Source organism: Hyperolius riggenbachi, chromosome 12, assembly GCF_040937935.1.
Source record: "Hyperolius riggenbachi isolate aHypRig1 chromosome 12, aHypRig1.pri, whole genome shotgun sequence".
Taxonomy (NCBI): domain Eukaryota; kingdom Metazoa; phylum Chordata; class Amphibia; order Anura; family Hyperoliidae; genus Hyperolius; species Hyperolius riggenbachi.
This window is the reverse complement of record NC_090657.1, coordinates 160,093,444-160,110,552: the sequence shown is the minus strand read 5'-3', so window position 1 is coordinate 160,110,552 and position 17,109 is coordinate 160,093,444. Positions and strand designations below refer to the sequence as shown.

Below are 17,109 nucleotides of genomic sequence, written 5' to 3'. Positions count from 1 at the left end.
GTGGAATTCCAATAAAATTGATTCATGTTTGTGGCAGTAATGTGACAAAATGTGGAAAACTTCAAGGGGGCCGAATACTTTTGCAACCCACTGTACATACACTACACTACATAGATAGACATAAGACTATGGTAGAGATTAGATTGTGAGCTCCTCTGAGGGACAGTTAGTGACAAGACAATACACTCTGTACAGCGCTGCAGAAGATGTCAGAGCTATATAAATACTAAATAATAATAATGCTAAATTAACAGGTTGAGGAAATGATATTCAGCACAAGAGAGGTTAGGCTAGTTTTCTGGGGGAAAACGTTATTTACACCATGGGAGATCAAGCTGGGTTTTGGACAGGGGGAAGCAAGGGACAATTTTAGCATGAGAGTCTTTCTAGCTTGGTTTGAAGGAAACCCCAGGTGAAAACATGAAATAAATAGGGTACATATATAAACATGTCTCCATAATGTCATGCATACGAGGAATGTGGCCTCTGTTTGCCTCGCACTGCTCCCTTTAGGTGTAATTATCCCCGGACTAGGACGCGACCCCTTGCGCACACGACTTCTGATAGCAGTGCCGTCCAGTCTTTATTAGATAAACTCATACTCTCTGGGCATGAGACAACCTCTGAGTCAGGCAGCGGTCATCCTGTCTCTGCCTTCACCACTTTTCCCAGCATTCCCCAGACAGGAATAGATTAAACCACATGAGAAATATTAGCACAACAGTTTAAGCAGCTAATGGAGCCTCAGTCTGCCAAATAAGCTAATTATCTGTGCTAATTACTCAAATGAAGCCACAGCATGGAAACTGCGGTCTGATTCACAGAAGCGACACACTGCTGGGTGGAGCAGTTTATATTCTCTATTGGGATTGGGAACACAAGTACATTTGGTGTATTGGACTGCCACACACAGCAACCTCTGTACCTGCTCGGAACCCCCCAATACAGAGCACGGTGGCATAATGTTTAGTACTCTAGCTTTGCAGCGCTGGGTTACCGGTGCCAGGGTACTAACTGCACAGAGTTTGTATGTTCTCCCCGTGTCTGCATGGGTTTCTTCCAGGCACTCTGGTTTCCTCCCACATCCCAAAAACATACAGATACCGTAAGTGAATTGGCTCTCCCTAAAATTAGCCCTAGACTACGATACATACACAGACATATGACTATGGTAGGGACTAGATCAGCCTTTCTCAACCTTTTTAACCTGGGGGAACCCTGCAAATTCTTTTTGCATCTCAAGGAACCTTTGCAATTATTTTGCAGGCGGCAAGGACTCTAAAAGTAGGCATGGTTGTCTATTTCACTATACCCTATTCCACTGCCCCTCATTTTACTGTCTTCTTATTCTACTGCATTTTAATAATGTGCTCCTTCTTATTCTGTCCCCCAATTTAGTTCTTCTTTTTACAGTATCCCCTATTTTAGTGTGCTCCATCATACCCCCCCCCCCCCCACACACACACGATTGTTAAGTGACAATACAATATATACTCTGTACAGCGCTGCGGAAGATGTCGGCGCTATATAAAAACTAAATAATAATAATGCTGCTTCCACATTTCCACCAGCAAGCAAGAAGATACACAGAATAAATTTGTCAAAACTTTTTCATCTACTTTTGGTATTGCTTTTCATTTGCAGAGTGCTGAAACGTTATTTTAAACCGAAGATGAAAAATTATCTCCTGGGAGAAAACTTAGGAGAAAACGTGATTTGACTAAGGGCCTGGATGTGTACAGGCTTCACATTCTGGGAAACAGGCAGCCTGTCTCTTGTATACGGAACGGTGCCCTCAAGTGGCCAGAGGGAGGTAAGTACATATCAGACAGAGCACCCAGTGACTGCTGGATTTCTGTACAGAGAGGTATTGTGGGATCATTACAGGAGGAAGTGCTGTGGTTCAGATCTGCGCTTATAAATGCGCTCATGCTTCACACAGCCCTCAGACATGAGAATCACGTATAACTGATGGTAAACATTATACCCAATCTGATTCTGCATCTCCACACCTTGCTGAAGAAATAACTGGTTTGTTTTTCCTTCCGGCGTGACTATTAACATATTCATTCATCATCCTTATCGCTAGAAATGGGACTTGTGATTAATCATTTTATTCTTTTCTCTTTTGTTCGCGTTGTGGCTTGCATTGTGCGTGATGTTAATGGAAAAATCCCACAAAAGATATTTCTAAACAAAAAATGTACAAGTTGCTTTTTATAAAAGAAATCGCTGAGGCTGGAAAATGCTGAGGCCATCGCTGCCACCTACATTTAACAAACTTTGCCAATTTCCAGTCAGGCTGATTGTTGCATTTAACCCTTTCGCCTATAAGGTGTTGCGCCAAAATTGCAATTTTATAGATAGATAGATAGATACATAGATACATAGATAGATAGGTAAGACACCTACATTTCTTTTTTCTGACCTGGGAGTCAAACTCATGACCTCATGCTTCATAGTCAGGGGCAGTGGCTGGACCTTTTCAGCTGGTCATCATCTCATCATCTACATCTCTCCTGTCAGCAGTGGCGTAGCTAAGGAGCTGTGGGCCCCGATGCGAGTTTTACAATGGGGCCCCCCAGGCACTCTATACATAACAATTGATACGGCGCACCAAAACCTGCAAATGGCAACTACAGTGTCAGAGGTGCAAGAAGGGGATGGGGAAGAGCTTGTTAATGTTTACCACTACTCAATGTATATATAGAAGTGATTATTATGAGCACAGGATCAATAGAGAACTAATACTGTAGTTGAGGGAGGGCCCTTCGGGGCCCCTCTGGCCCAAGGGCCCCGATGCGGTCGCTACCGCTGCACCCCCTATTGCTACGCCCCTGCCTGCCAGTGATGGAGATGAGAAGCACATAGCTTACCATCTCCTTCTTGATGCAGCTACAGTCAGTACACAGAGCAGTATTGTTATTGGCCCCTACAAATACAATAAACATGTGTACTTTTCTGCGCATGTCATTTGCATGCACATGTGCACACATTAGCTGGTTTAATATATTCAGGACAGACTAGATTAATTAATAAAAATACCTGTGTTCTGGATGTATGTATGCAGCTATAATTTAACCACTTGAGGACCCACCCTTTACCCCCCCTTAAGGACCAGCGCTAGTTTGATTGATCTGTGCTGGGTGGGCTCTGCAGCCCCCAGCACAGATCAGGGTGCAGGCAGGGAGATCAGATTGCCCCCCTTTTTTCCCCCCTATGGGGATGATGTGCTGGGGGGGTCTGATCTCTGCTGCCTGCGAGTGGCTGGCGGGGGGGGCACCTCAAAGCCCCCCTCCGCGGCGAAATGCTCCCCCTCCCTCTCCTACCTGGCCCCCTTTGGTAAGCCGGGCTGCACAGGACGCTATCCGTCCTGTGCAGCCAGTGACAGGCTGTCTCCTGTCACATGGCGGCGATCCCCGGCCGCTGATTGGCCGGGGATCGCCGATCTGCCTTACGGCGCTGCTGCGCAGCAGCGCCGTACAAATGTAAACAAAGCGGATTATTTCCGCTTGTGTTTACATCTAGCCTGCGAGCCGCCATCGGCGGCCCGCAGGCTATTCACGGAGCCCCCCGCCGTGATTTGACAGGAAGCAGCCGCTCGTACGAGCGGCTGCTTCCTGATTAATTAGGCTGCAGCTGGCGACGCAGTACTGCGTCGCTGGTCCTGCAGCTGCCACTTTGCCGACGCACGTTATGAGTGTGCGGTCGGCAAGTGGTTAATGAACGGTGCCTTCAAAATATGTAAATCAGTTAGAAGAACTAACAAACGTACAACTGTTCTTGCTAAAGTGGTATTAAAACAGTATTTATAGGGACCCAAACAGATCATAAAAATGGAATTTGAACTTACCTGAGGCTTCCTCCAGGCCCCGTACACCGTCAGGTCCCTTGGAATCCTCTGGGTTCTCTCCATCCTCCTGCTGGCGGCTCCGGTAGCGCACAACTTTGGCCTATCAGTACGCCCGACCTGATCACACACCCATCGCTGTGATCATTTAGCACATGTGCGGTTCCTGAAAGAATGGACCGTACTTGCACAGAATGCTTACGGCAATGGGCGTGTGATTGAGCTGGGCGCAACAGCTCCTGGCAAAGTCACACGTTACTGGAGCAGCCAGTGAGAGAACGGAGGGGACCCAGAGGATGCCAAGGGAACTCGTGGGCAACGGGAGGCTGGAGGAAGCCCCAGGTAAGTCCAGAGTCCATTTTTTATGGTCTGTTCAGGGTCCCTTTAAATACTGGTTCATGTGTTTTCTTTTTTCACTTAACTATGGCTTATAACTTTGCTTGAAAGTAAAATAGCATGAGCCCATTTATCTTGAATTTCCCATTTGCTAATGATCTACTAAGTCTTTAAAGGAATGGACTTGCTATGAATAATCTGTGAGGGGATTGCTGCAGGTCTCAGTCGCATGCTCTCGTTTTCCTACTAATGCTAAAGAAACGACACAAAATCCCTCCGGCAGGTCTATTGCTATGTTAACGGTCTCCTGTGTGTCATTATCTCTCAGGCTCTCTCCAGGAACACAAGTTACTATCATTTACATAAAAGACCACTCAGACATAAATCATACTTTGCTTTAGATAGAAGCGATTACTTTTATAAAAGTTACATTATAAAGTATATTCAGAAGACATTCAGGAGCTTAGCATAAATATTAGTATTAATCCTACAGATCTGAAATGGAGAGGAGAGATAGTTCCTGGCAGGGCAGGCAGACCTGACCAAAAATCAGCATTAGGGGCCCTTTGTTACTGCCAATTCCTCTTAGGGCCCTGAGCCGGCTGCTGGTTCCCCCCAGGTCACCCCACCCCCCCCCCCCCACACACACACACGTAAAGAGAAACTGTAACCCAGGATTGAACTTCATCCCAATCAGTAGCTGAGGCTCCCTTTCCAATGAGAAAGCTTTTTTCCTTTTCTCTAATAGATCACCAGGTGGTAAAACCCCTCCCACAATGGGATGTCAGGACCATGGCCCTGACAGTTTGCTGTTTGTGAACCTCGTTGTGTTGTGGGAAATAACAGCTTCTTCCAACTGCCAAGCAACCAGTATTTCCCTCTGCCCATAGAACTCTCAGTAACGAATCGAATATTACGCACAGATCACCTGACAGGACTAAAGATGTCACCACCAGTGATACATTTCATAATGTAATTCAGGGAGAGGAAAGATTTTAGAATGGGCAAACACTGACTAAATAATCTATAAATGAATATTGTAAACAATAAACAATTGTATTCATTATGTTACTTTCATTACAGTTCCTCTTCAACTGTGGTCCTTGGGGCCCTGCTAAATCTTTGGCACAGTAGTGACTCACCTATCCCAGCTGTCGTGCTCCTCCGTTGGTCCGTGGCTCCATGTGTTGCCATCTTCATCCTTACTGGGGTACTGCTCCTTCGTGGCTCATAAAATAACTCAGAGGAGTCGCTACTCTGCCAAAGACTCTGCAGGGGCCCCAGAGACCAAAGTTAGGTCGCAGGGGTGGCCTGAGGGGAGCCCGGCAGCTCAGGACTCTGTGGCAAATGCCCATGTTACTCATATGGTAGCGTATGCCCTGCTTCCTGGCCTTTCTCAAACAGGCCAAAGCCCACAAGACTGCGGAATAAGAAGGATGAACAAGAGGGGAATCATTGGGATACGTTTGATTTGAGTTGCTGTAAAAATTGTTGTCTGAAAACAACATGATTGAGCCGCTAAGGCACTAAAATGATCCTGTAGTGGATAATTGCATATAATATCCTGAAACAGAAGTGTTTACCCAAAGCACAGATGCCGTTTCTTGCCTTGAAAAGTGTTTCTGCTGTTATATCCAATCACATCAAAAAAATCCTTTTGCTCACTCAAACGTTCTTGTTTTCACTGAATCCTGTGTGATCACTCCTCCTTTCTGATGACTCATGCTGTCTTCTCTTCAGCTCAGGGACTTGACAGCATAGCCCACATGGAATTCACTTTTTCACCTGAATTTTCTCCTAGGTGATGTTTTAACACCTTGTCATAAAATTCCTTGTAAACCACCAGCAAGCAAGAAAATACTCAAAATAATTCTGATAGCACTTTTTCACCAACTTTTTGGTACGTTTTCAATTGTAAAATGCTCAAAAGTTATTTTACATTTTTTTTTGAAAATTATCTTCTGGGAGAAAACTCAGGTGAAAAGTGCTGCAAAAAAGATAGCATGGGGCACCCTTTGGCCCCCAATTCCACGGTATTGGGAGGCAGCGAATGGCAGCAGAGAGTGTTCTGCTGTGAAGCAGCCTCTGGAAGCAGGAAAACATTATGCACTCTCCTGCACATGGTTTTTGTGAATGTATGGGAAGGTTAGCTAATTGCTTTGCTAATTGGCTGCACTTGTGGTTGGGAGGAGGCAGGTGGAGGGGCCCCCATAGCCTCTGGACCCCCTTGCGATGGCAGGGGTTGCAGGGGTGATTGCTACGCCTAAGATTGCACATTATAGTCCCTCAGATTAGCGCTGCCTTGATTGTCTAAACATGCCCATCAAATATACAATCTTGAATGTACAATCTTACCAGATCTATGTAGTAAAAGGGAAAAAATGAATGAATATACTCGGAATAGATACTTTAGTTAGTCCCTTATATGACATTTACACTTGTTGCATTAAACACTATTGAAGCATATGGTCGAGCGGGCCACAAAAGCGGTAGATGTATGGGTATCTTATCACCTCCTTTATACTCCTAACTAACCCACGTCACCTTCTTCTGCTACTGTGCCCATTACCAAGGACAATAAAAGAAAAAAATGAGTGCTCGTTATGGTATTTCTAGTTGGCCTATTGATGCTTTTATCTGCTTTGTGGCACACCGTGTCGTATACTTGAAATCAGATATGAGTGGCTAAGTTTCTCGATCCTCACATCTGAACAGGAAGTTTCTTCCATTACTGGAAAAAAAAAACGTCTTTGAGTCTTTTTTGTGTTTTGTGAAGAGTCCAATTTGCCTTGACTGATCCTTCAGATCCAGCAGGTGAGGGACATTCGGATGTATCGGCTATAAATATCTTTTCTTGCACAGATAAAGATCAAATGTGCCGAAGTACCAGAACTGTGGACATGCCTTTTTTGGCCATTAGTGTCATCCTCTAAAGGCTTCAAAGACATTAAACAAGAAGGGCATAGGAACCTTATCCAACTTAGCTTTACACGTTTTATATATTTACTCCTTTGCTTTCTTCCTGCACTCATTAACCACTTGCTGTCCCTATGACGTTAAAATAAGTCACTGCACTATCCTTCCTACAAAATCTTACTATAGATAACACTGTTTATTTATCTCTGAATTTATCTCTGACCTGATAACATCACTACAGAGTTGTAAAATAATGACAGCAAACCCCTCTCCTCCTCCCAGGGAATTCAATGGCAGAGTTCATTTGTAAACAAGTGGTAAATACACATTCCAGGGCAGACAGTAACAGATTGCATACATTACTTAATTGGTACATCCAGGCCCGTTTCTAGGGCCGTGAGGCCGCCCTGAGCACTGAGGGAGGGGGGGCGCCATGATGGGAGGGGAGCCGCAGCTGTGGGGAGGGTGTCCTGACCTCTCCTTCCCTTCCTCTCCCGCGCCGCCCTCCATGTTCCCCCCTCTGCTGCAGAGTGAGCGCAGCAGGAAGAGCTGTATACAGCAACTCACCTTCCTGCGTTCCAATCCCCAATTACTTGCTGCTGGTCTCCTCCTCTGCGTAGATGCTTATACACACTTTACTTCCTGTTTAGCAGCGGAGGGGGGAGCACGGAGGGCAGCTCGGGAGAGGAAGGGAGGGAGAAGTCGGGCCTCCCTCCCCGCGACTGACTCCCTCCTCCATTAGAGGGCACCTACCTATATAGCCTATACCTGGGGCAGCTACCTATCTATACCACTAAGGCTGCATCTGAAATGACCACCAGCTCAGTGTGTAGCACCTAAATAGATTTTCTGCACACTTTGCATTCAATTCAGATGCAAATTTAAAACCTTGGGAGCAGCTAAGCAAAAAAAATGTGTAACTCCCAGCCCTACCCCCCCCCCCCCCGAGTTTCCTGTTTGCATAATAAGTAGTAGCAGATTTGCATATGATTTGCATCTGAATTGAATGCAAAGTGTGCAGAAAATCTATTTAGGTGCTTCACACTGAGCTGGTGGTCATTTCAGATGCAGCCTTAGTGGTATGCGCAGGCGTTCTCCTCGCTGTTCAACAAAATGTAAGTTACACATTTTTTTTGCTTAGCTGCTCCCAAGGTTTTAAATTCAGGTTAGGTCACTTGCCTGGAGGTTTGCCTCACCGTGGCGCAAGTGTCTAGTATAATACATTTTGCATGCAAACCATATTGGAAGCTAAAGCTCCTCCTAGTTTAATAAATGTTAGCACTTGTCTAGGATGCAGGGCATGCATTTTTCAGTCTGACAGAGGCGGTGTATGCCTGTGCGATTAACCATTCAATTGCAATATGTGTTTAGGGACATGCAGCCTTTCCCCATACCTTTCTCCAGCTACCTATCTAACCTATGTTGTGGGTACCTACCTATCTAACCTATACTGGGGGCAGCTACCTATCTAACCTATATTGCGGGTACCTACCTATCTAACCTTTACTGGGGGTAGCTACCTATCCAACTTATACTGGGGACACCTACCTATCTAATCTATACTGGGGCACCTACTTATCTAACCTATACTGGGGGCAGCTGCCTAACCTATACTGGGGCACCTACCTATCTAGCTTATACTGCAGGCACCTACCTAACTAACCTATACTGGGGCACCTACTTATCTAACCTATACTGGGGGCAGCTGCCTAACCTATACTGGGGCACCTACCTATCTAGATTATACTGCGGGCACCTACCTAACTAACCTATACTGGGGGTGCCTACCTAGCTAGCCTATACTGGGGCAACTATACTGGGGACTCCTACCTATCTAGCCTATACTAGGGGCACCTACCTATCCAACTTATACTGGGGACACCTACCTATCTAATCTATACTGGGGCACCTACTTATCTAACCTATACTGGGGGCAGCTGCCTAACCTATACTGGGGCATCTACCTATCTAGCTTATACTGCGGGCACCTACCTAGCTAACCTATACTGGGGGTGCCTACCTAGCTAGCCTATACTGGGGCAACTATTCTGGGTACATATAATGGAGGCACCCACATAGCTAACCTGTACTGGGGGCACCTACCTATCTAACCTATAGTGGGGGCACCTGCCTATCTAACCTATACTGGGGGCAACTATACTGGCTACCTATACCCTTAGAAACCTACCTGGCTAACCTATACTGGGGGCAATTATACTGGGGCACCTATGCCTGGCTACTTATACTGGGGTTACCTATAGCTGGCTACCTATACTGGGGCACCTATGCCTGGCTACCTATACTGGGGGACCTATAGCTGGTTACCTATAATGAGTGCAACTAGACCTGGCTAACCTATACTGCGGGCACCTATACCTGGCTCCAAGGAAGGGGGGGGGGGATTTTGCCCTAAGTGCATTTGTGCCTAGAAACTGCCCTGGCTACATCTAATATATTATCAAAACAAATAAACTGTTTAAATAAACAGGAGGGATAGACAAATAAATTGTGTGCGTATAATGTACAATTACATTAAAGCTATAATGTATGAAAGTGGATAAATTGTGTATTTTTTCACTTTTTTCCTTATTTTCCTTTTAAAATGCATAGATAATAAGGTAATTACTAATAACAAATATCAGCCACAAAAAGCCTTATTTGTCCTGAAAAAAACAATATATAGACCATTTAGTTGTGATAATTATTGATAAAGTTATTGCCAAATTAATCACAGCTGAGCTGAACTGTGAAAATTACCAGGGTAGTAAAGTGGTTAATTCTGTGACACGTCAGACGCAGCGATACAAATTAGCCTCTGATTCTATCCCATACCTTGTATTACATGAATATTCCACCGTATATGTTCATGTAATGTGAAGCTCATTCCACGGCTTGTTATACCTCATTCCTCTCACTGCAGCAAATCCTTTTAAAATCTTTCTCATCTGCTTGATGCCAATTTATATCTTTCACCCAGTGGATCACGCAATGCTCAACTACAGATGTGGACAAATGTGTTGGTATCGTTAAGGTTCAGACACAATGTAAGCACTTTTCTGAGCGCTTGCGATTGATTAGCGCTTTCTGAATTCTTTTTAGTTTTAAATATGTTTTATTAAGGAAAAAGCATGGATACATATACATGCCAAGCGTTAACACAAGAATAATATGCTAGGAAAAAGCAAACTAGTTCAGTCCATATATATTCAGTAAGATGGCTGAATGACACAGAGATATGGAATGATCAAAAAACGTATGCAGATAAAAACATATTATGTCGGCTTCATTAAGCGATGATAATAGTCTTTCTGAGTACTTTTTGAAAATCACTCCCATTCCCTTTCATTAAAATCGCTGTAAAAATTGCATAAAAATTGCAGCGATCGCATACGTTTTATGCATACGCGATTGCTGCGATTTTTACCGCAATTTTAATGAAAGTGGATGGATTTACCTTTTGAAAAGTGATTCAAACCCTAGTGGGGGGGGGGGGGGGTTTGAGGTTTGCATATCATGGTTGATTATCAAAAAGCATAGCTGATAAATTCATAAAAACTGACCATAAATGTCGCATAATTGTAATTTCACATCGTAATTTCTGATTGTGATGAAAAATTATAATGCAAAATTTTGGGAAAAATCATAATTAATTTTGTTTGTAAACATAATCAGGGAACCTAATTTTGCGTTATTTCCATGTAATTTTGTGCCGACTTTAGCGTTGACAGCAAAGCCCCCATACATGCTATTGTCACCAAAATTGCTGTCTGAAAACATTTACATTTAAAAACCATTTTTCCTTAGGGAAAACTTAAATGGATATGGGCCAGAGCAAGATAGTTTATGAGGTAAAATAATTATGAAAATATAAATCATGAAAAAAAGACAGATAAAGAAATGTAAATCATGAGTTAAGTTAGATAAGGAGGGATAAAACCTCATCTGCTGAGTCTGTCAAGGCCATCCGTTTCATTGATGACACTGACATCCTTGGTCTCATCAATGGAAATGGAGATTGCGCATTCCACAACCAGATCAAGAGATTTTCAAATAGTGCAAAGACAACAAGCTCTTTCTAAACATGGCGAAAACCTTTGAACCGACCATGACCACCCACTCTCTCCCAAGCTAGTCTCCATTAAGGCACTGAGGTCACCAGGATACCAAGCATTCAGTTCCTAGGCTCTACCACTACCAACAATCTGAGATGGGGGAGAACATCATCAGAATCCAGAAGAAAAAGCTCAGCAAAGGTTATTCTTCCTGCGATAACAGAAAAAATTGGAATGCCGTGGGAGCTGCTGACCAGCTTCTACATGGCTTCTATTGAATCTATCCACTGTTCCCCCATTATTGTCTGGTATGCAGGTGCAACCTCAAGCGAAAGGCACAAACTTCAAAGAGTAAGAAACGTTGTGGAGAGGATCATCGGGTCACCCTTGCCAGCCACCACTCAACCTACTCCACACATCTGGACTGAGGACCAGGGCCAACAGTATAACCCGCGGCCTCTCCTACCCCACAAGTCTGTACTTGCACCATCAAGTCATTGCTACAGAACTATCCCTGCCAAAACCTCCAGGCACAGGACCACCTTATTATCCCAGGCAGTCCTTCACCTGAACTCTAGTCCCCACCCCAGCAAAATCCCTTAGCCTCCTAATCTTTTATATTACTGAACCTAGGCTTCAATGAGTCTATAGGTGGCATACATCAAGCAACTTGGCGGCTGAGTCGGCTTACAGAGGAGGACAACGTAGGAACAGTGGAGCATGCAATCACAGTGATTTATATATTCATGGGGAGCTATTGCTATGCCCGTCGCACCATCACGCGTCACATCATCATTCCTTGTCTGCTCTCAGTGTTGTCAGTGTGCTGCTTAGCTATAACTGAGGGACGCCTCTGTGTGAGCTCGCTCCTCCACAGTGTCACGCTCCATCCTAACAGGTGACACAAATAGTGGATGTCTATTCACCTTAATTACTCAAATCACACACTACTCAGTATTTTTATGATTCCGCTTTCACTGCTTTCCCATTTTAAATCCCTTACATGGCATGCTCCTATTTGTGAGTCTTATTCTCCCGCTCTGCCCCATTTACTTGCATTTAGAATGTGTTTGGAGGTTGAAACCATATGCTGAGAATGTAACAAAGAGAATGGCTGCTGAACGCTAATCCTTCCAGCGACGACCGTGTGAATTAAATGTGCCACATACAGAGCTGAACCTCCTTTTGATACTACAATTTAAGGATTAAAGACTGAAATAAATCATAGGGTTGCTTCGCGGATGATTTTAAAGATTGCCGTACAATCAACGCAGCTGAGATTTCTAAATAGGTACAACGTAAAACTGTAAACCTTGCCACGTCGATGGGAATCCTCTTACAGCAATTAATTCCAGAGTTCCAACGATCAGACACAGAGTTACAGGCAGCCTGGATGCCATTCGGTAATGTGACGATATTTCCATTTTACAGCGGTAATTTAACACAAGGCCATAAGATTCCAGTGGAATTGTGGGTAAAAAGGCAGTCCTTTGAACACCACCTACCAACATTCCGAATAGGGCTTAAAGGGGAACTGAAGAGAGAGGTATATGGAGGCTGTCATGTTTATTTCCTTTTAATCAATACCAGTTGCCTGGCAGCCCTGCTGGTGATTTCTCTGCAGTAGTATCTGATTAAAACCAGAAACAAGCATGCAGCTAGTCTTGTCAGATCAGACTTATAAGTCTGAACCACTGAAACACCTGATCTTCTGCATGCTTGTTCAGGGGCTATGGCTAATAGTTTTAGAGGCAGAGGATCAGCAGGGCTGCCAGGCAACTGGTATTGTCTAAAAGGAAATAAACATGACAGCCTCCATATACCTCTCTCTTCAGTTCCCCTTTAAAGTGGACCCAAATTAAAAATACAAGATTTCAGAAATAAAATCTATTTTCTAAATTATAATAATAAATAGCAGCCTTTTTCCAGCTGCATGATGACAAATATAAAATATTTTACATTTATTGGAGGAACCCCTCCCTTCCTTTCATATTGCCGGGACAGAATCTGGCAAACTGGTGGAGTAGGTGGTGTCCGGCAATGGAGGAATTGCTAATGGCTGCCACCTGTATTATCCTAGTTATGAGAAGAGAAGGGTGAAAAGCATGCACTGAAATGCTCATAGGCTTGAAGGAGTGTTTATTTATCTGTGTATCTGTCAGAGTGGTGCAACTAAATATTTTGAATTAAAAAATTGTTTGGTTTGGGTCCGCTTTAACACCTGGACCAGGATTTTGGAAGTGGCTTGGGACAATCCCACAATTTCGCCAGCTACGGCTTGATAGTAGCCTTTTCTGAAAAAATGTAGTGCAGCTAGCAATTTAGTTAACCCTGGCACTGCCTGTGTTCTCTTACAAGATGATGTCCTGGTGTAGCAAATAAATCCATTCTCTTGCAAATTGATATGGTTCTAGACCTTATTCTTGCCCTTCTGCGCCTTTGAATCACTCTCAGCAGATACACAGGGACGGATCAAGACCAAGTTGCGCCTGGGGCAAGGTCAGGTTTTGGCGCCTAAAGGTCAGGTTTTGGCGCCTAAACTGCCATTCATTTTGCCGCTTTAAGAATTCAACAAGCTGCGCCTTGCCCCCCCCCCCCCCCCTAGATCCGTCCCTGCAGATACATAACCACTTCAAATGGCTCCATCTTCTCTGTCAGCAATGATCTGACCGGAATAACGACAGAGGCGTGAAGGAGATAACTAATCCTAATTTTAACGCTAAACCACGCTCGCTTTCATTTTCATGAATTGCACTTTCCTCCGTTTTATCGCATCAGTACCGAATGATTACCGAATGCTCGCTAACAGCTGTAGATAACTTTGATGAATCCTGAAATCAACTTATCGAGTTCGTTATTTTACCGAGCTGTCGGAAATTGATTTGATAAGTCTTGATGAATCGAGGCCATAGTGGATACAAGTCAAAAATACAATTTTTGTCGTTTTTGAGAAAATCGATTTTAAAAATGCAAAGAAAAATGGGTTTTTAAACTGTCATTTTTCTGAGTTTAAAAACCATTTTTCTTTGCGTTTTAAAAATGAATTTTCTCAAAAACGACAATGTCCTTTTGAAAAATTTTGGTGACAATAGCATTTATGGGGGCTTTGCTATTCACTGCCAAATTCAGCACGAAATTACGCAAAAATGTATGCGAAATTACAAATGATACGAAATCACTTGAATTAACAAATCTTAATTACGTATAGGCGTAATTGCGAAAATTGGAATTAGCTGATTGCGATCGTCACTACTTCTAACCTGGTCTAGTGAGTGGAGTAACTGACTGCCAACATAGGACAACCATGTTTCTGGTGATATAATACTGACTGGCAAAACCTAACATGTCTTTGCCCTGATTCAGAATGCCCAATATACCAACTAGGGTCTCAAAGATATCTTATCTTAATTAGTAAGGTTGTTGGTTTTCCCCTTTATCCCACACAAGACACTAATCTTATTATGGGCACAGGATTTTACAGGGGAAACCAGCTACACATAATTTAAACGGTGTAATAACCGGGACAAATGGGCAAATAAGTTACATTTATTTTAATTACAGTAGCATGCATTATTTAAAAACTATAATGGCCAAATCTGAAAAATAATTATTTTTTTTCCAAAAGTTTTCCTATTTTCCCATTAAAACAAATTTAGAATAAAATAATTATTGGCATAATGTCCCACCTAAAGAAAGCCTAATTGGTGGTAAAAAAAACAAGATATAGTTCATTTTATTGTGATAAGTAATGATAAAGTTATAGGCGAATGAATGTAAGGAGCGCTGAAAGGTGAAAATTGCTCGGATGGTGAAGGGGTAAAACCCCTCAGTTGTGAAGCAGTTAAAAGGATTTTCACATACAAAAAAGGATGTAACCTATAATACTGTGATGGCTTGTATAGCCATCACAGTATTATAGGTTACATACAAGATTAACAGTTTTCCATATTGCATACAATTACTTCCCTTTATAGGAAGTTCTAGAACAGAGTATTCTCCCAAAATGCGACCCCCACCACACAACACAAGGTGGGATCACAATAAGACAAATGATGTCCAGTGCTGCAGAGATCCCAGTGCTGCGTGCATGCTTTGCATAGTATTGCATATAAATTCGGTTTGTGCTGCTCATCCATTGGCTTATATTATTTTCCCCTGTGAGCGTGCATAACCACGCCCACCTCTAGCACAGTTAAGCATATAAATGAGCAGAGCTCATAGTTCAGTCAGTAGCTAGTAGAAGGTGAGGTGTTTTTAATTTTCTTTTTCCCATTTAGTTGACTCTTGGTCTTTTTGCATGTTTCCCACTAAAACGCTGAAAAAAACTAGCATGTTTGCCTGGTTAGAGTAGGTCTAACCAGATTGGGGACACTTTGGCGCAGTTGGTGAGCTTAAAGAGAACCTGTACTGAGTAAAAATATTTAAAATAAACACATGAGGTAACTTGAAATGAACATTACGTAGTTACCTTGCCATCAGTTCCTCTCAGAAGCTCACAATTTTCTTCTGACATTAATCCCTTCCAATTCTGACAACATTTTGTCAGATCTGAAATATATCAGTTGCTGTCAGTAAAATATCAGTTGCTGTCAGTTATAGCTGAGAGGAAAACTGATGTACCAGGTAATGTCCATGTTTCCCTATGGCTCAAGTTGGTGATGTTACAGTTTAACTGTGTCCTGACCAGAAAGCTGTTATGGGTAATGGCCATTTTCAAAATGGAGGACGGAAAATTCCCTTGATCACAGTGAACAAACAGGACGCGGGACAGGAGAAAGACACTGAGGAGTAGACTACATGGAAGGTAAGTATGACTTGTGTATGCTTATTTTGACTTTTAATTTCAGTTCAGGTTTTCTTTAAGCACGTTAAAGCGTAACCAAGAGCCCCTGTCACTGTTTTCCTGTTGTGTGCTGTAGCCCCTCTGTATTTATTATGGAGACTGGGGATCTCCAGTGCTCCATGCATGCTCTGCATAGTATTGCATATAATTTGGTTTGTGCTGCTCATCCCCCGATATATATACTGTATAGTATTGTTAAGTACAAATTGGCCAAGATATTGCTAAAGTCTCAATGTGTTTTGTGGACATAACAGATTATATAGTCCACTTCTTCAGGAGTGACATTTTTTTTTTCCAGCTCAAAAGGCACAGTTCTATTGTTGGATAATATCATGAATGCTGACAGACAAATATGTATGCATATCTTATTTTCCTTTCATACGGAGTTCCCAGATATCAGGGTCATCTTAATAAAGTAAGACAAGTATAGCTTGTACATGGGATTAGGATCAGGGAAACCTGCTGGTCCTGCCTGGACGCTTGGTCTGGCAGAACCTCGTGGAGTGGAAGTTTCAGCGTTCCTGGTGATCTAATACTGATTGGTAAAACCTAACATGTCACTGCCCTGTGATAAATATGTTTTTTCATAAAAAAAATTGATGATCAGGTTGTAGAAAGTGGAGACTGGAGAGCACAACAGAAATAAAAATGTATTATTCTCTATCCATTCACTGTGCAGACTCCATTTTCTCATCCATCACTGCCCTATTTTTTATTTAAGGCACAAGCGTCATGAGGAGGTGGGGGGTAGGGGGGCAGGGAGTGCGACCCGCACCAGGTGGGGTGAGAGATTGGCAGGACAGGGGTGATGTAGCTCCGGATAGCCGCCCTGAGCGCTGATGGAGGGGGCGCTGTAATGGAGGGGGGAGTCAGCCGTGGGGAGGGCAGCCCGACCTCTCCCTCCCTTCCTCTCCCCGGGCCGCCCTCCATGCTCCCCCCTCCCACTGCAGAGTTAGTGCAGGGAAGCTCTGTAAATAGTAACTCACCTCCCTGGTTCCAATCGCCGCTCACTAGCCACTGGTCTCCTGCTCTGCATAGATGCTGATACAACCGCTGCTTCCTGCTATACAGGAAGTATAGTGTGTATAAGCGTCTATGCAGAGGAGAAGACC

At 43.4% G+C, this 17,109-nt stretch overlaps 1 protein-coding gene across 31 annotated transcripts in view; it reads right to left on the bottom strand.

The window, feature by feature from the left end:
• Nucleotides 1-17,109, bottom strand: part of GATA5 (GATA binding protein 5) — a 2,064,317-nt gene that overhangs the window by 1,654,205 nt on the left and 393,003 nt on the right. The window lies entirely within an intron of this gene.